The 22,087-nt window shown below is 55.9% G+C and overlaps 1 pseudogene; it reads left to right on the top strand.

The window, feature by feature from the left end:
- The first annotated feature begins 1,703 nt into the window (after positions 1–1,703).
- On the top strand, positions 1,704–21,365 carry LOC124974999 (DEP domain-containing protein 1B-like; annotated as a pseudogene).
- Positions 21,366–22,087: the final 722 nt, after the last annotated feature.

The following is a 22,087-nucleotide window of genomic DNA, read 5'->3' as shown; positions in this document are numbered from 1 at the left end:
GAACCAGGTGGGCCAGCTACTCTTATGGAGCGTCAGGTGGTCCTGAGACCGTGGAAGTGAGCTGGCAAACTGGATTCACAGGTGCTGAGAAGTTGAGTTTCACTTCATTTTCACCTGTCTTGAAATATTCTTGTTTCAATATTTTTTCAACCATTAAAAAAATGTAGAAACCAGATGCAGTGGCACGTACCTGTCTTTTCCGGGACTTGAGAGGCTGAGGCAGGAGGAACACAAGTTCAAGGATACCTCATCAAGACACTGCCTCAAAATAAAAAAAAAACAAAAACCAAAAAGGGCTGGGGATGCAGCTGAGTGTAGGACACCCCTGGGTTCAATCCCCAGTGCCCCAAACAAGTAAATAAAGTAAGAGAAGGTAAAAGCCAGCTGGGATCACAGCCATGGCCGCTGCGCCCGGCTGGCACCTAGCTTTACAACGATGCCCGCTGCTGGGAGAGCAGGTTGTCTGGCCTCTGAGGGCAGGAAGGCCAGGTGAGCGGCTCGCCAGTCACCCCAGGAGACGGGCGGGGTCTGGGGTGCTGACCCGGCGGGCGTGGGTGTCGCCGTGCTTTGCTGCCGGAGCTAGCAGGACTCCCGCCGGGTTGGGCGGGGGACACCTTAGCACTCTGCGGGCAGTTGTGAACTAAACAGTGGCTTCTGGGATTTGGCACTTCTCCTGGGTCATGATTTGTGCCACTGATTTGTGCTCTTTCAAGCAAAATGACCAGCCCATCTCCTGGCCCAAACGCTCTGCAGGGGACAGGGTGGGGCCCCCGGTTTCTCCCAAGATGCTGAAGATGGCGGTGGCCGTGGTCCCTGTGTGCCAGTCCCATTCTCTGCAGCCCGTTCGTGTCTTTCTCCTCCTGTCCTTGGGGTGGAGGTGGGTGCTGCCCCAGGCCCGGCTGCCTCACGGCAGCGCCTCTGCTGTGAGCCGGTGGGAGTGACATTTGTGTCCCTGGGCTCTGGGAGGGGTGGGATCTCCCTGAACCCTGGTGACAGCTGGCAATGTCTGGAGACAGTTTTGGTTGTGGCAACTGGCATGCCACACATCCAACAAAGCACAGAGCAGCTCCCTGCGTCGAAGAAGCCCCCGGCCCACGGCCACAGCCAGCACAGGAGAAAAGCTGCTGCAGACTGAGAAGCCACAGGCTGAGGCCGCGGCGCTGCATCAGGGGGCTCGCCCCGTGTGCTGCAGGCCCGGGTTCCTTCTCAGCATGGCTGGAAGGAGAAGCAGCCAAGGAGCAACCATACGACCACTGCAGGCTTCGCTCAAAGCCATTGGGACTTCATCCTCCGCTGGATACGTTATTTGTTCAAAACATCTAAAGGACAAATATGTGTCAGTTTCATAATTAAAAAAGAACTGGGATCTGGGGACGTAGCTCTGCGGTACAGCTGGATCCCAGCACCATAAACAATACAACACTCAAATAAGGTCTTTATCAGTCAACAAATGTCTTAGGAATGAAGCTGAACCGAGTGGCACATGCCAGCTGCTCAGGAGGCTGAGGCAGGAGGATGGCAAATTCGAGGCCAGCCTGGGCAACACAGGTAAGGTAGCCAGACCCCTAAGTGTCATAGGAACGGTTACAGGCCGCCCGTGCTGAACTCTGAGTGAGGAAAGCAGCGCCCAGCTCTGTCCTCTGTACGCGTCTGGGGCTGGAGCGACTTTCTGGCTCTTCAGCCTGAGCCAGGCGGCACCATCAATGTTGCCGGTGGATCCAGCGAACCTGCTGGAGTTTATCCTTTCCCACTGGGATCCGGGGGGAGATGAGAAGGGACTGGTGCAGTGCGGGGTCCTCATCTGGTGCGGGAGCCCGGGTGCAGGGCCGCTGTCCCTCGGTGCCCTGTCCTCAGCCCCATCTGGAGACAGGGAGGACAGGAAGTGGCCCTCCCAGGCCCTCACCCTGCCCAGAGCCTGGTCTCATTCCCTCCTCCGTCTTCATCTCTTGGGCCAGAAATCTGGATTCCTGAGAGCAGGAGACTTGCGTGCGGTGCTGATATTGGTTAGTATCTTTTCCCACAAGACAGAAAAAATGCAGAGACTCTCTTGTTGCTTCTTTTCACTGTGGCTTCCCCGTCCTTCTGCTGCCTGTCTCTGGCTGGTGGCAGGGGGCTCAAAGCGGCACAGGTCCCCTCACCCTCAGACCATCCACTGCCCGTAACAGGCCCGCGTGCAGCGTGCGCACCTTGGTGAGGGCGAGGGTGGCCGCGCTCTGCCGGGACACCCTCGGGGACGGCTCGGGCCGGAGACTGACAATCACCGCACCTCGTGTGGGCCAGTTGGAAGGTCCCTGAGCCGCCAAAGCCAATGAGACCCCTTCAAACCGAGGAACGATTAGGTATGGTGACAACACCCAGAATAACACCGGGGCTCACTGAGAAAAGACAGAGGGCAGAAAGCACGCCCCGCGTCCCCTCATCCCCCAGGGACCCTGTCTCAGCCCACTTTGCAGACGAGCCCTGGAGACTGTGATGGGTCCGGCCAGGGGCTTAGCTCCCCAACCTGGGCGAGGCAAGCTGGCTTCAAGAGGGCCTCAGGCGTCTCCGGGGGCTGTGCTTGTGACCCCCTGGGCAAGAGTGCACGTTCCTGAGCACTGGGAACAGGCCAGCCTCTGCTTTAGACCCTCCCTGCGTGTTCGACCATGGACTCCTCCAACTGGACATGGCTCTTATGACACCCAGAGTTTCAGAGGGGAAACTGAGTCTCAGAGGCTGAGCTGCTTCTCCACAACCCTCACATGGCAACGGGGACAGGCCAGACTGTTAGCAGGTGTTCAGTCAATGCCCCAGAACGAAGGGGTCTGCCCAGGAGGACAGGGAGTAGCTGAAGCAGAGAAGGCAGCGTGGCCGCTCCCAACCGCACCCCGCCCCTCCTCCCGCCCGCCACACGACCCGGCCACCCGCCATGCTGGCCCTGGCGTGCATTAACTGAGCTACAGTTGCCCGGCCCCGATGTGGGGCCCATCCCCAGTCACGCGCTGCTTGACTCCCGGCCTGGCTTGTGCGTGTGGGGACAGAACGGAGACCCTGAAGGGCAGGTTTCACAACAGAGACCCCTGGAACAGTGGCATTCCCAGCGTCCATCAGGGCTGCCGAGACCTTTCTCATTTCCATTTCTGGCCCAGGGCAGGGTTCTGGCACCCACGACATTGCGGCTACTTATCCTAAAGTCATGTCCTTTGGGGCACAGCCCACCTGTCACCCCAGACAGAATCAGGAGTTGTTTGTGTGTCCCCACCACGTCCTACAAGTACAGGTGGGCTCCAGGGACCCCAGCCCCCACCCATCACCTTGAGGCTGATGCTGTGCTTCCTGGGCCGCCAAACTGCGTCGCAGGGGAAGAGGAACGCTGGGGAAGGTCACAGGAAGGACTGGGCAGGATCCTCGCGCCTCGGCCCCCTCTGCTCTGGGGTGGGGTCCGCAGGTTCTCGCTGTCCACCTGGCCGTGTTTGAGGGAGGCTTTGCCTCCATCCTTCCTCCTGGCCTGTCCCTGAGTCTGCCTTCTGCACTGGATGACCCGGGTTGCCTTGCTGCAGCCCAGTTCGTGCTGGGCTGCAGGTGAGCCTCAGCTGTGGGAGAGTGTTCTAGAACTCCTCAAAGTTCGGCCCCCATGGGCAGGGATGGATGTGAGTGGGGGGGCGCGGAGGCCATACCTGCCTGGATGAGGCCTCCCTGGGCCAGTCCTGCCATCACGTGAAGCAGAAGGCGTCCTCATCATCCGTGGTTCTGCAGGCGGGCAGGCTGGCTCTCAGAGGGCCAAGCCAGAGGGACCTGGGGTCAACAAGCAAGGCCACGTCAGGACCACGGGCATCTGCCATTATCATTCATTTTGTATAAACCGGAGTCCACACAAACGGAGGGTGGAGACACAGCACTGGGCTCCCTCGCCGACTCCCGCGGTCCCTGCCCGGAGACAAGGCTCCGGGTCAGCTGTGGTAGAGACGGTTAGGCGAAGACCCCCAACTGTGCGCGTTTTCTGGCAATTCGCCTTCTTTCACCCTGATGGGTGCTAGCCGCTCGCACAAAGCCGCTTAGATCTGCGGGGCGCGCCGCGCTGAGGCACAGACCCTCCTCCTGTCCGGTGGGCTTTCCGCGTGTCCACCCTCCGCTGCCATGGAAGCCTGCTTGCTCCCCGGTGGCTTCTCTCAGGATCTACCGTGAAACCCTGGAAGCTGAAGCTCCACGCCGCTTGGGAGAGCCCGCCCGTGCCTCTTCTTGGTGACCCCCTTCACAATGCTGTCGTCCACATGAAGGGCCTGCTGGGAGCAGGGGCCCAGGTCCGAGGCCACACAGGTGCTAAGCAAGAGAGGCTGGTGGCTGGCCGGCTGCGTGGGCAGAGACGGAGCCGGGAGCTGGGAAGGAAGAGCTGACAGAAGTGGCTGAAGAGGTGGATGGAGCCGGGGTTGTCCAAAGCTCGGTCCTCGTCCCCATGCCCATCGATGACCAGGAGATGGTTTTGAGAAAAAAGAAAAGGATGGTTAATTACTTTGCTAGCAAAGGAGACACACAGAGACTCCTGTCCCGAGGCTGCGATTCTGCCCATCAGCAGGAACGGGGGCTTTTATAGAGGTGATCCAGAGAAAATGAGAGTAGGGAGGAGATCAGGGAGAAGAAGGTTGGGAAGAAGAAAAAAACCATGTCAGTTTCAAAGCCACAAAGGGATATAGACAAGCATCAAGTGACCCCCGTTACAAGGTGGGATGAGGAGCTGCGAGGGACGGCGGGACTGAGGGCGCAAAGCCTCCGCAAAGCCTTTGGCCAGCCCTGGGCACTAAGGCCCGTAGTGAGTCACGGGGAAGGAAAATCTTCCCAAGGAAGCTGCCCCCAGCATCTTCGAGCTGGACCTGTGACTGGGAGGGTTTCCATGTTGGTTTTGAAGCCTGGTTCCCCCAGGCACCCTCCACCAGGACTGTGCAGGAGGAGCAATACTCAGGGTAGGGCTGGCATGGTCTTGCTCAGGACTGAAAGGAAGTTCCTCGAGCTTAAGTGACCCAGGGATGTGGGACAGGGGTGAGCCCAAGGGCAGGGCTCAGAACAGTGTTGAGGGTCAACATTGGGAGGAACCTTAGAGGTCTTTGTCTAAGCCATTGATCTGGGGAAATAATGTGCAGGTGGCAAATTGCTTTTGTGTTATGTACATATATTTAAAAGAATTAAAGTAACAACATATAGTTTATTGAGCAATTATTATGCACCAAGGTCCAAGCTAAATGTTTTATAACCATCATTTCATTTCAAATCTTCCAAACAACCCTCCAAGGAATTATTTTTTTAAACTATTTTTTGATTTTTCTCCCCAGCACTGGGGGTTGAATCGGGGCTTCTGCATGTGTTAGGCAAGCGCTCTCACACTGAGCCACATCTGCAGACCTTTTCATCTTGAGACGGGGTCTTTCTGAATTGCCCATGCTGCCCTTGAACTTGGGACTCGCCCGCCTATGGTGTTACAGGGGCTACCGCTCTGCTGTGCCGTGTTCACTCTGTGCATGGATCGCCTTACTTACCCGCAGCTGGGTAAACGAGCTTCCCGCAATGGCTCACCATGCCAGCGCCCCCACTTAGGAGTGAGTGCTTCCTATGTCGTCCTGAGAGGATGACTTCGTGAGGAAGTTCATTTTGCTTAGTGGCCCAGGGCCCAGTTCCAGACCACCACCCTCGGTGAAAGAGGGTTGCCACGCGACAGACTAAGCAACACAGAGCCCGGGATGGCAACTGGACACAGGCACCACGGGCAGCATCTCTCTACACTGCTACCTTCCCACGAGCGAAGCCGCCTCTCTTGGGTGGAAATTCCTGACTTGTTCCTTTAAGTCTCAAGGGTTTTCTTTCCATTTTTCACCTGGAAATGATAAAATAGCATCTGCCAGACTTGAAGGACTCCTGGAAATGTCTTTATGTATCTCCCAGGACAAGGGCAGAGTATGCAAATTCAACATCACCATTACGCTGATTCAATAGCTTCTTCCTTCTAGAGCACTCTCTCAGGGAAGGAGACGGGTGACTTGGTCCTTCAGAACATTCCACCGTGGGGTCTTTGGAGCTGGCCTTCGTGAATCATGGCAGGTGGTGAATGGCTTTTAAAATCTCAAATTCAGAACTTTCTGGCTGGCGGGAATATTTACAGACTGGACTGTGATAATGATTCTGTAACTCCAAGTTATTAGAAGTCACAGAATTAGGTACTTACAATGGAAGAATTGTGTGATATGTAAATTATATCCCCATCAAGGTGTTTCAATAAACCATAAGTAGGACGTGGTGACACACGCCTGTAATCCCAGCGACCAAGAGGCAGGAGCATCTCAAGTTCAAGGCCAGCCTCGGCAACTTAGGGAGACCCTTTCTCAAAATAAAAACAGCCCTGCCTCCAAGGCTGTGGATGCGGCCCGGGGGCAGAACACTTGCCTAGCATGCACGAGGCCCTGGGTTCTGACCCCAGCACCACAGAACCACCTCACCCCCCAAAGCACCACGTAATAAAGAACAGAAGGAAGAAGCAGTGCCAAGCAGCCGTCTCCCAGGCCCACGGGGGAGCTTGCCAAGCTCTGCAAGTCACTCAGGTCTGGGGACCCCAGAGGAGCAGGTGGAGAGGGAGCTGCGGGCTTTTTCCTGCCCACAGTGGGACTTGAGGCTGAGGTGGCCGAGCTTCCGCCCAGGGGAGCTGAGGGGGTCCACACCTGCACCCCAAAGGGCATGGGGGCCGCTGGCCAGAAGCACTTGGGTAGTTTCTGAGCGGAGACAGTTACATGAATTGAGGCTTTCGGGAAACCGTCCCTGGAGAGAGGTGAGAGGACCCTAACCCGGGCCGGCTACCCATTGGGGTGAAGTCCCCAGTTTGTGAATCCCCAGCGAACCTCGGTGGATTTCCACCTCTCCTTGCCTTTGAGCTTCTGGAGCGCAGGAAGGCTGACCTGCGTGCCCCAGTGCGTATTGGGGTTCCCTTCCGCCTCCAAACCCGGAAGCTCCTTCTTAAGAATGAGGCCCGTGGGGGGTGGGAAGAGTTTGCAGCCTGTCTCTGGGTGCCATGTCCTGCTGGGCCCTCCCCCTCCTACCCCTGCCTCTCAGCTCATTGCACAGCTTCCGGGGCTGCCCTGGGCCAGCCAGCGCCTGCCCTGGGACTCCAGGGACCCGGCAGCCCCGCTGGGTGAGACCCACGACTTAGAGCTGCTCCCTTCCCCTCCGATGCCCCTTTCCAGCGTGCTCTGTCGTCCTTGCCCCACACGGCAAAGCACTGACCGTGGTCCTGGGGGACCTGGGATCTTGAAGTCACTGGTTAGTAAGTCTCTCTGGATACCACAGTATCATCCCTCTGTTTATAAAGTATTAATTGATCACCTACTGTATGCCAGCTCCTTACAGGAGGTAGTGACGAGTAAGAGATATGGTCCCTGCCGTGAAGGGGACAGTCCAGTGGTGACAATGGTCACAAGTCATAGAGAACTGGCTGCACTCATGGTGTCCCTGCAGTGACTCTTGCCCTGACGAAGTCTCCCTCACGTCCCCGTTTCCAGGTGCCATCATCCCATGGTGGGTGGGAGCTCAGGTCCCATGCAGCCCTGCCTCACGTGGAAGGCCCACCACACCATGGCCACTGAGGCCAGCAGGGGACCTGTGTGCAACCAAAGCTCAGAGCTGAGGACTCCATCCCTCAGTCTCTCCAAAACGCTGGAGACCCTCCTGCCTTCAGGGCGGGGAATAGACACAAATGCGCAAGACTGAGGCAGGAGGATCGTGAATTCTGCTTGAGGCCAGCCTCAGCATTTTAGTGAGATCTTCAGAAACTTAGCAAGACCCTGTCTCAAAAAAAAAGCGTGTGTGCGGGGATGGGGGGGTGCCAGGTGTGTAGCTCAGTGGTAGAGTGCCCCTGAGTTCAATCCCCAGGACAAAAACAATTCCATCTGAGCTCCAGTCCTGCAGAGAGATTTATGGTCCCCAAATAGACCTCAGAAGGAAATGGAGACTGCTGGTGGGGCCAGGAGTCTGGGACACCTGGAGGAGTTACAGGGGACACTGGAAGGACGACCAAGACTTGGGGTGGGGGAGGAGCATTCCTGGAAGAGGGAAGAGCCCTCCCCAGGTGCTGAGTGGACCTGACCAGGCACAAGTGGCCAGGAGTGGGGACAAGGCTGGACAAGGACAGATCTGGATCAGGCAGTGCCTTGAAGGTCGAGGCCGGGGGTTTGGAAGGTCTGGGATCCTCTGCAGGTTTGGGTTCAGATTTCGGTTCCGGGCTGGAGGGAGGTGGAGGCACCTCCTGGGGAGGAGCCCTAAGCTCACACAGGCTGACGGGCAGTGAGCTGTTGGTGCTTCCCCGTTCCCACCCCAGAGGGACTTCCCCAGGGACAACCAGTAACGGTGGCTCAGAGTGTGGACCCAGATTTGGCAGAAATCTGAGCTCAGAATGAATAATGGAAGTAAAGGACTATCAGCTATTAAATAGAACCAGATCGGCGTGTCCCCGTGGGGGGAGGTTTGTCCTCACCAGGAGGTTGACAAGTAATGCAGGCAGAAAGACGGTGCCAGAGGCCAGCTTCAGAGGCCAGCACAGCATGAACCAGGCAAGAACCACCAGGGGTGCCAGTCGTGGGCGTGGTGCATGGAGCGGCGGCCCCTTGAAAGAGGTATCCCAGGCCTCAAGCGCAGCCTCTGCGAAATGACCTCATTTGGGGAAACGGTCTTGGGGATGTACTTAGGTCAGAGGTCCCAGATACCTGGACGGCCCGGAACCCAGTGTCTATGTCCTTGTAAGAAGCAGACAGAGGACATGACACCTGAAGAGGGAGGGCAACAGGGCCCTGAGGCAGAGATTGGAGCCATGTGGCCACAAATGAGGACATCTGGAGCCTCCAAAGGCCGGAGGGAGTGAGGCTGGATTGTCCCTGCAGCCCCAGGAGGGCGCCTGCCCTGTGACACCTGGATGCGGGATGCTGCCGACGGTGAGAGCGCACGCTCCTGTTGTGCTCAGCCACCAGCCCCAGGTGGAGAGTGACGGGGTCTCAAAGCTTCCCCCAGGAAACAGTAAGGTCGCAGGGAGGAACCTGGTCCCCTCCACCCTGACCAGCTGGAAGGTATTGACGGGCAGCTCCTGGCACCGTGTAAGACGCACGAGGAGGACGAGGTCTGGTCCCATGCAGGCAGGGCGAGTCTCCGGGAGCTGTTCCCTCTGAGGCGCCAAGGGCACCAGGGAACCCCAGGTTTCAGGACCTCATCTCAGTCACAGGCACCTGAGGGTGGGCGCGGGTGCAGGCTGGCCGTGGGCAAGGAGGGGAGTCTGCCTTAAGTGTGGAACACACGGGCCGTCCCAGAACCCTGCGCACTTGTCTGCTTCCCCAGTGGGTGAAAACCGAGGCCCAGAGCTCCCAGCTCACCCCAAGTGCACGGCCAGCGAGCCTGGAGCACAGCTGCTCACCAGGGCTGGAAGGCCCAGCCTGTGCTCCCCGCTCCCTCTGCCTAAGGGCCACTGTGCCTCAGGGGCAGGGAGGACTCTCTCAGGCCAACAGAGCAAGCGGCATCTTGCTGCTGTGAATGAATCCTGCCAGAGATTTCCCTTTGGAATTAGGAGACCGGACCAGCGGGCGGCACCAAGGGACCCTGTGGGTTAAAAGAAAAACAAATAGAAACAGAAATCCTTGGTTGGAAGCTGACTGTGTGCCAGGAGCGTGGGAAGCTCTTTCCCTGTACCATCCCCCGCTGCGGCCATCAGTCCCTCGAGTCCCTTCCCGGTTTATGCGGTATCCACGTCCATCAGGAGGTTTCTCCTGTGCCTGAGGAGGTCGCCGGAGCTCAGGTGTCCTTGCCCTTGGCCTGCCCATAGTGTCCAAGAAGAGCAGCCCAGGGCGCCCGCTGTCAAAGCTCTCCTGATCCACCTTGAGTTAGGCATAGTGCTATTAAAGACCTGGGTTTTGCTGGGGCTCACTCTGGCCAGGCGTGAGGCCAGGCCTCTTGCACACAGTCTCTTACTTCATTTCCTTCCACACAAACCCAGGGCCAGAACCATCCTCCAGCACCCACCAGGAGCTCGGGGCATGGGGCTATTTCATAGCTGTGCCTAGGACGTGCCTGGAGGGTCAGGCGGGCCCACATATCCAGAGGGGTGGACGATCCTCTGTCGATATTCTTCAAATGAAGCGCTGCTTCTTTAATTTTTTGGTGGTACTGGGCATTGAACCCAGGGCCTGGGTGTGCCAGGCAAGTGCACCGCCACTAGGCCACATCCCTATGTGGAGGAATGTCCTCCTCCAGGGACATTCCACCCAAGGCCGCAAGGCCAGGAAGCAGCAGAAGGGGAGGGTCTGCTCAGACCTTCTCTGGGCTGGCTCAGGTCTTCCCAGGCAACGTGGGGATGGCGAGGAGGGCAGCGGCAGGAGTGCCCGAGAACCCGGCGCTGCGGCCGGAGGGTAGCCTGCCAGCTGCCGTGGTTGCCAGGTTCGCCCTCCAGCTCCTGGCTTAACACTCCTGAGACGTGCAGAGACCTGGGCGCAGAGGAGGCAGGGTGTGGGCGGGGACCTCCGGCTGGGGCGGGGGTCCTTGGGAACTGAGGTCATGGCGGGTGGGCGCAGAGAGCAAGAGTGTTTCTACCTTTAGGGCAGCTCTCAGCTGGACTGGGAGGCACCACACTGGGTCCCTATTTCGAATGTTTAAAATTGCTAGGTTAAAAAAATCAGCCTGATAAAATCATTCCAGTGGAACAGAAGGAACACATTTGCCAGGAAGTAAGCTCTTCCCCTTCCTGCAGGACTGGCCTTCTCCCCCGAGCAGGCCGCGTCTCCAGGGATCCCGGGGCTCCGGGCGTGGCACCCGGTCCTCCCCCTCTGCCAGTGGCCGTGCTTTCCGGTCCCTGAATCGACAGCGCCCGTCTTCACGGCTGCCTTCTGGCCCACTGTGCATGTGTGTGAAGACCGAGTCAATGCTGGTCATTGTTTCTTTCCTTTTCTAACAAAAATTATGCTGGGGCTGGGGAGATAGCTCAGTTGGTAGAGTGCTTGCCTCATAAGCACAAGGCCCTGGGTTCAATCCCCAGCACCGCAAAAAAAATAAAATAAAATGAAATAAAAAAAAAAATATGCTGCAAAGCATCCGACACATACTTGTCTTTCGGAACGTGTGCTTTCTATTGTAGAGTCTGATACGTTAGATAGGATTCTGGGCTAAAGGGCCTGTCTGCTTAAAACTATTAGGGTTATTGCCAAAGTACCCTCCAGAAAGATGGCATCAGTGCTTATTGCCAAAATCTCATGAATGTGACTCCCCATATCCTTATAAAGGTTGTGCATTATCAGATGCTTTGTTTTCGTTTTTGTTTTTTTCTTTTTCAAGATTGCTATGTTGCCAGCAAATTGGTCTCCAACTTCTGGGCTCAAAGGATCCTCCTGTCTCAGCCTCCCAAGTAGCTGGGACTGTATGTGCACTGTGCCGGCCCATCAGACTTTCTCTTTCTTCCTTCCTGTGTTTCACGGCACTGAGATTGAACCCAGGCTCTCATGTACGCTAGGCAGGTGCTCCGCCACTGAGCCCAGCGCCTACATTGACATTTCTATGATTATGAGCTCGGGACTGTTTTCATATATATTTTTAATCTTTGTGAGCTTCTTATTCACATTCTTTGTGGTTTGTTTTTCTATTCTCTATTGGATTTTTTTCTTTCTTTCTTTCTTTTTTTTTTTTTTTTGGTACCAGGGATTGAACCCAGGTGATTTGCCACTGAGCTACTTCCCCGGCCCTTTTTAATGTTTTTTTTTAAAAATTTTGAGACAGGGTCTCCTTAAGTTGCTTATGGTTTCTCCAAGACGCTGAGGTTGGTCTTGAACTCGTGATCCTCCTGCTTCAACCTCCTGTATTGCTGGGATTATAGGTGTGGCCACCACCTGACTGATCATGTGTTTTTAAGATATTGATGGGTTAGGGCTTTTCATCTAAAGGAGCTCAGTGGCTTCTTGGTCCTACCACATAGTGTTCCACAAGTCTGGGTAAGGGTCCTAGTGTGTGATAAAGACACTCCCAGAACAACAGAGGAGCAAAGGCGAGGCCCACAGTCCTGGGTGGGTCTGGAGGTGGTGCGAAGACGAGGCTTCGGGACCAGGTGGAGGAGGGGCGTCCCTGCAGAGCACGTCGTAGGCAGAGCGTCCTGGAGACTGGGGGTGTGCTGGCAGGAAGCTTCGTGAAGACCCTCCTGCCCCCAAGCCGAAGTGCCAGGAGGGTGCGCCGTGGTGGGAGGGGGCCAGTGGTGGAGTTGGGCAGTTTCCTGTGGGCAGCTGAAGTCCACGGAGGGGTGTGAGGCAAATGTCCACAGGGTCAGATTGGGACTTTAAAAGAACACCGCTCTGGCTGGCTTCACAGACCCCTCCTTCATGCCTGCTGAGCCTGCCTCTGCATGGCTGCCTGGAGCAGGTGCCGTCTCCTGTCCCCCAGGCACGGAGCAGAGCCTCTTTCCTGGAAATCTGGAGTCTGGATATGGAGACCCGGGTCGGTTAGCTATGGGACCGGGCGCACCTGGCTTGGCCTGTGGACTGAGTGGCATGCGGTGCCATGTGTAATGGGGCAGGGAAGTTCCTGGACAGACAGCAGGAACGGCAGGCACAGCAGCCGCCGGAGCCCACATGGTCATCACGAATAATGAGGCGGCCGAGGGGAGGAAAAGCGGTCTCTGCTCCCTAGGCAGGAGCTGGAGGGGCGACCATGGCACCCACAGATGTCCAGACACTTGCAAGCAGGAAAGCTGGCAGACAGAGGACAGTAGGTTAGGCACTTAGATCATTCCACAGCTGAGTCTGTGGGCGGGTGGGGGCTCTCATGCCACAGAGCCCAGAAATGGCAAGAAATGGGGGGAGGTAATCAGGAACTTCTGGGGTAGGAGGGAAAACAGGATTCCTTGCATCTTTGCCAGTGGGCAGGTGGACCCCAGATCTTCCTCCATCACTTGGGGTGATGGGTGACTGGACATCTTCCCTTTTCCATCTGGGGAGAGACCCATGGGGTTCCTCGGCAGGTTGGCACTTGGGGACCTGAATGTAGAGGTTCCAGCCTACCTGGTACAGAAAGCAGAATCGTGGGACAGTCTGTTAATTAAGCAGTGTAAAGCCGGTTCTTCCCAACCCAGCTTCCAGAAGCTGGCAACCGGGCCCAAGACTGGAGGATTCTTCAGGTAGGGCTGCCAGATAAAATACAGGATGCACACTAGTGTTTGCATTTCAGAGAAGCAACAGACGCTTGTTTGTTTTGTTTTGTTTGTTTTAGTCTAAGCTTGTCCCAAATGTTGCCACTTCTTATTGGTAAAATCTGGAAATGCCTTCATGAGAGGCTAATAGGCTGAAGGAAAGTCCTGGGGTGCCAACCCTGGCTCCGTCCCCACTGAAATGGCCTGGTCCCTTGAGCCCAGGGAGGCCCAGGGATGCATAAGCTACGGCCATGCCCTGAGCATCCAGTCAGCCTTGCAGAGCCTCAGGATCTCACGTGGAAAGAGGAGCTCAGAGGGGCAGAAACAATGCAAAGAGCAGAGGGGAGCCACAGAGGAGCAGGGACAAGGGACGGTCCCCCGCGAGTTCTGACGGAGCCCTCCTGCTGTGCCTCTGGGTGCAGAGGACAGCCTACGGCCCCCGGACGCTGGGTGCATAAGTCATTCCGAGGGTTTCCTTCCCTCAGGACCAAAGGGCTCTGTGTTCCTAGGAGAATATCGGGACCTGGCTCCTTGTCCTGCTGTCCCTGGCAGCTTAGAGGAATTGGCCTCCCTGGAGCTGCAGCTGACCTGGGGTTTCTGCCAAGTGACCCTGGCAGCTGTAGCCGCCTCATGTCCCGGAGCCAGGGCCTGTCCATAGTCCCCATCCAAGCTGGCCTGGGGCCAGGGATGGAGCCAGCTGGACCCTTCTCAAGTGGACGCCACACCCCTCCCTCCACGTGCCCCTCGCCGCTGCCCTCTCTTGGCTTGGCCGAGCCAGGCAATGTCCACTCATGCTCCTCTCCAGAATCTTGGTCAATGCCTTCCCGTCCAGGTACCCACAGCCTCCCCAACACCCCTCGCTCACCAGACCCGCAGCCAAAGAGCATTTCCTTTGCCTGCGTTTTAAAGTTTCTTAGGTGATTAGTATAAATTGATATGTTCCCATGGGTAGTTTCACTCATTTTATTGACTGATCAGAAAGAACAGCGAGGTTGTTTTGGCTGCACGAACAACTGTAATAGGAGTTTTCAGGGACCGGATACAGCACTCATCCAACACGAGGGACCCTGCACTCAGTTCCCAGTTCTGCAAAAGCAGCACAAGACAGGAGCAGTTTCCCGAGGGTGACCAGCTCATTCCTTTACCATAGATGCCAGTGCGTTTCTGGACGGCCCACTGAGCACTCTCAGGAATTATGCTGGAAAAACAGCTAGAAAGAGGGACAGTCCCACACAACTGGAGCACGTGACCGCCCGCCGACGCATGGTGTCTGGAACTCCGCCTCCCATTCCTCCTTCCTTCTTTCCTTCCTCCCTCCCTCCCTTCCTTCCTTCTTTCCTCGCTCCCTCCCTCCCTCCCTCCCTTCCTCCCTTCCTCGCTCCCTCCCTCCCTCCCTTCTTTCCTCCCTCCCTCCCTCCCTTCCTTCCTTCTTTCCTCCCTCCCTCCCTCCCTTCCTTCCTTCTTTCCTCTCTCCCTCCCTCCTTTCCTTCCTTCCTCCCTCCCTCCTATCCTTCCTCCCTTCCTTTCTCCCTCTCTCCCTCCCTTCCTCCCTTCCTTCCTCCCTCCCTCCCTTCCTTCCTCCCTCCCTCCCTCTCTTCCTCTCTTCCTTCTTTCCTCCCTTCCTCCCTCCCTCCCTTTCTTCCTTCCTCCCTCCCTCCCTCTCTTCCTCCCTTCCTTCTTTCCTCCCTCCCTCCCTCCCTCCCTCCCTCCCTTCCTTTTCTTTTGAGATAAGCTCTCGCTGTGTCGCCCAGGCTGGTCTTGAACTCCTGGGCTCGAGGGATGCTGTGGTCTCAGGCTCCCTGTGCTGGGACACCCAGCAGGCCCACTGCCCTGCCCTGTCCTGCTCTACGTCTTTCTAATTGTGCTTTGGTGGTCCGGAGTCACCCAGAGCGGCAGCAGGTCTTTTTAAGCTTGTCTGTAACACTAGTTCAGTCTCGGCTCCCCTGGGGCAGGCGTGGAGAACTAAAATCCAAGCAGCCTGCTTTTGTCAATAAAGTTTTACTGGCCCAGCAACATGCCCACATTTGGTCTGTGACTGCTCTTTTGTGTCTGGGCAGAGTTGAATCGCTGCACCAGAGAACGTAGGGGCTCACGCCTAGGGTACTGAGCATCTGGCCCTTTGCAGAAAAAGCTTGCTGACCCCCGTCCTGGGGGTGTAAAGGAATCCCCACGCCCCCTCCTGGGAGATCTGACCTCACAGCCTGGCACGGGGTGTTAGGAGTGTCTGAGGTGACCCCACAGGGCCAGCGCTGGGATGACAGGGCTGAAGGTGCGAGAGGCCAGGACTGAGGTGCCACCCATCATCCTTCCTACAGCAGGGAATACCTGGGGGACCTCCAGGGTTTACACCTGGAGAGAGGACACATGGGTGCTAATTTTTGCTACATTTTGAAAATGGTTTTGAGATGTACTTTAAAATGGAACTTGAAGACTCAGCCCAATTGCTTAGCTCGTTTAGTCCCCCTTAGTCCTCAGGGGGCTAGATTCCGTTTTCTCTCTACAAATGAGGAAAGGAAGGCTCCCTGGGGCTCAGGGACTGGCTCCAGGTTGCACAGAACTTTGATGCAAAGGCCAGGCTGACTCTTTACAGAGCATAGGCTTCATTTCTGTGTGGGTGGGGGGTGCAAGGGGGGTTGAGGGCGGAAAGCACCTCCTCCACCCTCGTTCCAGGTGAGCTGCTCCTGAACATCAGGGAGGCCAGAGCATGGCGTCCTGTGTTAGTGGAGGTTGTAGACTGGGAAGTGTTTGTTGAGCAGCTACTAGCTGCTGCAAGGCACAGGGATATGGCAGTGGATGGAGGCCCTGCCTTTGTGGAGCAGGTGACCTCCTGCCACGGCAGGGAGTTCAGATGAAGAGTGTTGAGTATCAGGCAAAGAGAGTCCAAGGTGCTGTGACCTTGTCGGGGTATCGGGAAAGCAGGGAGACCTGAGCTGAGACCCGAAGGATCAGGGGGGTCAGCCTCCAAGTGTATGGAAGAGAATTCAAGGTTGAGGGAGTGGGCCCTGTGAGGGCCCAGCTGGGGAGACCCTGGGAGCTACAGAACCCGGGGTGCTGGGGTTCAAGGAGGGACTTGAGGTGCTTCGAGGTGAAGCTGGCCAGGGCAGAGTGGGAGGAGGCAGGAGGAGAGCTCAGTGTGGCCCCCAAAGCTTTAAATCAGCCTGGCAAGTCAAGATTCCAGGAAAATGAGTGGCCTTCTGCCAGAATTCCAGGCAGCTTTGTGTTCCACGACAGCCCGCCACTTCCCCTAACCGCCAGGCAGTTCTCCCCGGAGGGTGAGTGAGTGGTCAGCCCCAGATGGGCATCTGAGGGCAGGCGGAGTCCAGGATCTTGGAGGTCGCTGGGCTCAGGTTCAGTGTTCCCAACATGCATCTGTTGCCTGTCTTCAGCGGATCCCTGGGAAACACTTTGCACCTGAGGTTCACGTGCAGGCAGTTTAGGGGGGCAGGACTCCAGGAGTCACACCTGAGGGAGGGTGGGCTTTTGACCCGGATAGAGGAAGTTCAGCTGTGATGCTGAGCTCTCAGTCCGTCCCCAGTGGAAGCTCTGTGCTGGCCAGGCTCTTCAGAGATGTCCCCAGGCAAGTCAAGGCCAGTATTTAGCAATCAGAGGAAGCAAACTGTCCCGCCCCCAGCAAGGGGCCTTGGGATCAGGTGAGGCAGCCCTCTGAGGCTGAGGGCAGTTCTTGGGCGGACTCAGCTACCACCTGCGGATGTCCCTACTTCCAATGGCTAGGGGATGGAGCACCTCAGTCTTGGAGGGTGGATCTGAAACCCCAGTTCCACTCCGGCAGCTGGATGACCTTGAGCATGCTGCCTAACCTCTCTGAGTCTTCCTTGCACAAAATAGAGGGGCTGTTGTGAGGACTGAGATAGTCAATTGTCTTGTTTTGTCATCTGAATGAGTCTGAGCACTTTCTGCAGGAAGATCCCAGGCCCAGAAGTCTGGAGACCAGGCCTGTTCCAGCAGCACTGACCCTGTGATGTAGGCTGGGCAGCAGCCCTGAAGTCGGCTCTCTGGGCCGTCGCTCCCTCATCCTGTAAAGGAGAATAGAGGCGCCCAGGCGACCTTCTCAGCTCTCCTCCGTGGAGGGTTAGGAATCCAGCCATCATGAGATGGGGAGGTGGAGTCTTTGAAGGGCGATGTAATCCATCCGCACAGGTGGGTGGGCCTGGTGGCAGGCGGCTGAGGGAGAGCCTCCCAGGTGAGCCACAACCCGGTCAGGCTGTGGGTGCACAAGCACGTCCCTGCAGGTGTGGACACTCAGGAGAGCACCCGGGGCAGCGCACCCACCAGGGCAAGGCAAAGACTAGGGGGTGCTGCCTGCGGTGCCCCTGAGGCCGCTCCCTTCCCATAGATGGCCTTTCCTTGCGTGGCGGAGAGGCAGGGTCGCCACGCCGCCGCTCCGCTGGGTGGGCCAGGCTGCGACGCCCCCTGTCGGCCTCCCGTCTCAGGCTGCGGGGAAGGGGCCACGGCCGGGCTGGAGCGACAAGGGATGCGCGTGGCTCCCCTGGAAGCAGGGCTGGTCTGAAGCCAACCCGCCGCGCTCTGGAGAGCTGGAGAGCGGGCGGTCTTCCGAGGGCGCAGGGCAGGGCCGGGGATTTCTGTTTCCATCCCTTGGCCTCCGCGCATTTTCTCCGGTCAGCGCGCATTCGTTTGGGTCGCTGGCGTCGGTGCAGCCTGCTTCTCGGCGCGGAGGGAGCTGCGATGGAGCTGCCCCCTGGGGAACCCCGACACGCACCGCACCGTCAGACCTCGGGTTGTCCCACGACCGTGCTGGGCCAATCAGAACCGCTCTGCCTCGTGTTCTGCCCACACCGCCATCAGCCCTCCTCTGCTCCCAGGTGCTGTCGCCGCCTCCCTCTTGCCACGTGGGAGAAACCCCATGCAGGGGAGAGACTGGTACCCAGAGAAGCTGGAGGGGTGCGGTGGAGGAGAGAGAAACAGCCAGCTGTGAAAATATTGCAGCCCCTGTCGTGGTTTCAGTTTCCAGGGTTTAAGTTGACCTGTGGTCAGTTGTGGTCTGAAAATCATAATGAAAAATTGTATAGATGAGCGGTTTTTTAGTTCTAAATTGCATACCCGTCTGGGTAGTGTGGTGAAATCTGGGACGCGCCTTGTCTCTTTGTCCAGTGTATCTGTGCTGCATATGCTACCCACCTGGTAGTCACCTAGCAGCGGCCTAGGCTGTCCCACAGATTGCTGCTGTGTTCAAGTAGCCCTCCCGGCCTCCTCCCTCCTTTTTTTTTTTTCTTTCCATAATAGAGTTCAAACCAGGTCCTTGCGTATGTTAGGCAAGTGCTCTACCATTGCGCTACATCCCAAGTCCTTTCAAAATTTTTCATTATGAGCCAGGGTCTTGCTAAGTTGCTGATGCTGGTCTTGAACTTCTGACCTTCCTGCCTTGGTCCCACAAGTAGCAGGGATTACAGGTGTGCACTACGATGCCTAACAAGCAACCCTTATTTTACTTAATAACGGCCTCAAAGTGCAAGAGTAGTGATGTTGGCATTGGATGTACCAAAGAGAAGCCATAAAACACTTCCTTTAATTGAAAAGGTAAAATTGCAGTAAGGTATCTTGGTGGGGAGGGGAAGAACTGCATTCATATAACATTGAAGTGCTAGCTTTCCATTGCTGCCTCAGAATGCCTGAGAAAATAACTTAAAGGGAAGAAAGGCTTATCTTGGCTCCGTTTCAAAGGTTTCAGTTCACGGTCAGGTGGCTCCATTGTTTGTAGGCCTGTGATGAGGCAGACCGTCATGGCAGAGCTCACGGTGGTGCAAAGCTGCTTAGCTCATGGTAGCTGGGAAGCAAAGAGAAAAAGAGAAAGGGGCCAGGGGGGAACATAAAGCTTTTGAGGACCAACCTCCAAGCTCTATTTCCTCCAGCTGGGGCACCTCCTAAGTTTCCATGGCTTCCCAATAGCTTGATATATTATAAATGCATCAAGGCTGAATCCCCTGATGAGGTGAGCTCCCTTGTGACCCATCACCTCCCAAGGCCCACCCCTGGTCACTCCTGGCTTGGGTTCCAGGCCTTCAACATGTGAGCTTTGGGGACACTTCAGATCTGAACCATAACGGAGTATCTTATTATTATTGGTTGTTGTCATTAGTCTCATTGTGCATAATTTATAAATTAAACTGTCATAGGTAAGCAATTGCAGAAAAAACATGGCGTAGGTAGGGTTTGGTACTATCTGCACTTTCAGGCATCTGTGATGCCTGAGAGTCCCTGAGGATTCCTGAGAGTCCCTGTGGTTGCAAAACTTACACTTCGTTAGTTTATGTTCAACTGTGATCCTTACGTTTTGGTGTCAACTGGGCAGAAAGATATCCATGTAGCTGGTAAAACACTCCCTCTGTGAATGTTTCAGGGAAAGATTAACATTTGAATTAGTGGATTAAGTCAAGAAGAGTTGCCTCAGCGATGTGGCAGGCATCATCTGAGCCTTCGGGGGTCCAAACAGAACTCTGGGAGAAAGATGGATTCCCTTCTCTCTGATCTTGAGCTTCAGCATCCAGCTGCCAGGTCACCAGAGCCCCTGGTCCTCAGACCCTGGATGCCACACTAAGTTCCCTCTTGCTCCAGCTTGCCTGAGGCAGGTCGTGGGTCTTCCTGTGTGAGCCAGTCCTATAAGGCTCTTGGTTCTGTGTCTCCAGAGAATCCTGACAAGACCCCAAAGAAAGGAAAGGGAAGCATTTACCAGTTAAAGCATGACATGCCTTTGGTCGTAAGTGACAACCTGATTTCAGAGATATTAAGTATGAAAGGTGTGTGACGCTGCGGTAGGGCTGTCTCTGCCACAGCCACGGCTGCGTGCAGACATGAGGTATGGCATCGTGGAGCCCATGCCCTCCCGGGCACCAAGCTCACCTGGCACTGGCGCTGTGTCTTGGACTGCCCAGCCTCTGGAACCTGTAGTAAAACAGTGGAGCTTTTTGGTGCCAGGATGTCATTATGGAAATGTGGTTTCAAGACAGGTGCACCACTTTGCAGCCGCGGAAGCTGTGGATTGGCGGCACGGGCTCCTCAGGAGCAGTCAAAACTTCAGCCCTGAACCGACTCACCAGCCATTAACTGCTAATAATTTTCCTGAAGAATCATATCATTGAAGACATAAAGGGGAAATGGGGTCAGGAAGATGAAGACAAAGGGCACTTATACAGGTTTCCTCCTCTTCACCTGAAACCACGCCCTAAGAAGCCCCCATGCCAACTCCCGTTGAAGTTCCAGGATGGAACGATCCCCATCAGGTCCCTGCAAGAGAGCCCCTCCAAGAGAGCGCCACAGCGTAGCTATTGGAACGGCGCCTGCTGGCCGTTCCCCCACAGACAGCTGATGTAGAAGGGATACGGAGTCTGCGAGCTGTCGCGTTTACCAAAAACACTTGGCCTGGTTCCCTGGGAGAAGTTTCAGACACTGGACTCCAACTCCGAGCTCCTCAGCCATGAGTGAATGGTGTTAGCACGCAGGGAGCAGATCCCCGGCCGTGCCCTCAGCTACGCAGCGCTTGGTCCGGCGGCCCAACTGCTCAGATCCCACACAGCCTGTGCATCTGGGTTTGAAAAGAGGCATTTAAAGCCATAGCAGGTCATTACGGTCGCTCGAAAGAGTCACTGCTCACATTTCATGGATGCTTTTGTCGGTGCGTCGGGTGGGCTACGGAAAGAGAAGGTGTCTTTGACGCCTTCCACCCTCCTTGCCTCCTCCTGCCCCCTTGGAATAGGAAGCTGCAGCTGCGGAGGATGACACGGGGATCTGCTTGGACAGAGGGATGTCCCCCCTGTGTGATGGGCGTGGGCCCCGGACACTGGTATTCCCACATGTCCCCATTGCATCTTCTGTTCCAGGGGCAAAGTGGACTCGGAGAAGCTCTCAGCTGTTGGTTGGGGACGTTCCTGATGGACAGTTACAGGAGGTTGCCAAGTCCCTTTGGGCTTGCCGACTCTGTGGAGGAGAGCCGTATGGGGTCCAGATAAAACACGCAGGAGCCCACGTGGGTGTCACTTCACCGGCTCCTCCATTTTGCCATCGCATTAGTCCCAAGGAATTGGAATGGCAAAGAGCATCTGGCTCTCAGGAGCCTCTGGTGGCCTCGTGGGAGTCAGAAGCAATGTCACTCTCCAGCCAGCACTCCTGTTCCCTGAAAGACCCAGGCCGAAACCACGGCGGCTCAGGTGGACGCGGAGAACGTCCTTCCAGTTGTTGAGAAGAACCAGAGGTTTCGGACGCAGTGCTCCTCTGGGGGCGTTTCTTAGGGGCCCATGTGCTGGTGGTGGGCGTGTTTGGTGACAGAAGAAAGCAGAGCACAGCATCCAGGCCCTGAGTGCAGACTCAGGCCCGCCGACCCAAACCTCAAGCCGCTTTCAGCAGGCTCGCAACATTCAGGCCGCCTTTGAAGTTGTGCAAATCAGCAGGAAATCATGAACCAAATCGATGGTGGTGACGGTAACAGGTTTGGCACTGTTACAAAATTTAAGAGCAAAGTATATTTTTTATCTTTTTATTTGTTGTTTTCCATGACGTTTATAAAATAACAGTGTGTACGATGTAGTTATCTTTGTTACCACGAGACCCTACGTGCTTGAGTAGGAGACGTGGGTACCGTTACTCTCATACTATGACTTAGAAGCCACTGTCATTCCTCCTGTGCAAATTCCACTTTCACTGTTGCTCAGACATTCCTAACGTCCTGTATTATGATGGCTGTTCCTTTCATTGCACAATTCTTTGTATGCTACGACAGATTTTACTAAAATTGGGTCTTTCAGAATGCACGTGTTAGTGACTTTTACCTCTAGGCAAAGAAGGTTTTCATCTGCCTGCAATGGTATAGTTCCAGAATTATCTAAAGATGTAAGGTTGAATTGGAAACATTCTTTGGGTATCCTTAGACCTCTAATTCTGAGTTGAATCTTTGTTACATAATTT

This window comes from Sciurus carolinensis, chromosome 2 (assembly GCF_902686445.1).
Source record: "Sciurus carolinensis chromosome 2, mSciCar1.2, whole genome shotgun sequence".
In the NCBI taxonomy this organism is placed as follows: domain Eukaryota; kingdom Metazoa; phylum Chordata; class Mammalia; order Rodentia; family Sciuridae; genus Sciurus; species Sciurus carolinensis.
Note: the sequence above shows the minus strand (reverse complement) of the source record. Positions and strands in the feature narration are given on the sequence as shown.